Raw genomic sequence first — 1478 nt, 5'->3', positions numbered from 1 at the left:
AAGGAGGGAGGGAGGGAGGGAAGGAAGGAAGGAAGGAAGGAAGGAAGGAAGGAAGGAAGGAAGGAAGGAAGGAAGGAAGGAAGGAAAAAAGAAGAAAAGAAGAAAGAAAGAAAAAGAAAGAAAGAAAAAGAAAAGAAAGAGAAAGAAAGAAAGAAAAGAAAGAAAGAAAGAAAGAAAAGAAAAGAAAAGAAAGAAAGAAAAGAAAGGAAGGAAAGAAAGAAAGAGAGAGAAGCCAACTACATGAGGAGACACAGGAAGAGAGGAGAGCCGGGTACTCCTGGCAGTTGAGATCCCATCACTCCACTATAGTTATTGACTCATCTGTGTAGTCCTGACTAAACTGACAAAGCACACCGGGGACTTCTTTCTATTGTCAGCACTTGGTAAATGCTTCAGCCGGCAAATTTGTTAAATGAATGAATGAATGATGTGATTCCTTAGGTTTGGTTCTCTGTGAATCAATCTAATTAAAAACAAAATCCTGTATGTACAAAGTAGACTCAAGTCCTCTTGGACCACCAAGAGGTATCCTATAAATGTTCTGTATCCAAAACCTCAAGCAGATCTTCAGCTTGTGCCTAAGGGGTTTTCCAGAACATTCCCTGTTTGGCATAAGCTCCCCAGCCCCGTGTTACAAGGAAATCTACTGACCATGATTTCTCAGGCCTAGGTTCCAGAGAATGCAAGCCTCCATGAGAATAATTACATATATTTGATTCTGCTGAGAAAGCAAAACAATAAAATTGAAAATAAGGAATTTTAGAAGTATGTATTTTAATGGACAGTGTGTGGCAACTGCTTTCTGTCTTCATGTTCTCAAATTGGTGATTGCTTAGGATTCCTGCTTTATGTACTCTTCAGTGGAAACACTTGCCTTTCTGTACTTGACCAACCAAAAACAAGCTTAACAACGCGCTGTTTAGTTTCAACAGGCCTGCTGTCTCATCTTAAACCTATCATAAGATTTTTTTCCAAATCCACCTGTGTTTAAATCTGCTACCATTGGATTGGGCATAGTGGCTCACAACTGTAATCCCAGCACTTTGGGAGGCAGAGGCAGGAGAATTGCTTGAGCCCAGGAGTTCAAGACCAGCCTGGGCAAGAGAGTGAGACCACCCCATCTCTCCAAAAAATTTAAAAGTAAGCCAGTGTGGTAGTCCATGCCTGTAGTCTCAGCTACTCGGGAGGCTGAGGTTGGAGGATCATTCTAGTAATCCTAGAGTAATTAGTAGGGTAATTACTACTAATCCTAGTATTTACTCCTAGGCTCTAGCCTGGGAGTTCGAGGGTATAGTGAGCCATGATTGTACCACTGCACTCCAGCCTGGGTGACAGAGTAAGACTCTGTCTTAACAACAACAAAAAAAGGTAAATAAAAATAAATGTGCTACCCACTAATCTGTTGCTCCACTGCTCCCCTCAATTTACCTCCTTTCCCCTCTCACCTAAGCCTTCTTATTCCTTTGCTATTGGTAGGA

Source organism: Piliocolobus tephrosceles, chromosome 17 (assembly GCF_002776525.5).
Source record: "Piliocolobus tephrosceles isolate RC106 chromosome 17, ASM277652v3, whole genome shotgun sequence".
Lineage (NCBI taxonomy): Eukaryota > Metazoa > Chordata > Mammalia > Primates > Cercopithecidae > Piliocolobus > Piliocolobus tephrosceles.
The sequence above is the reverse complement of the archived record's forward strand: the minus strand, read 5'-3'. Positions refer to the sequence as shown.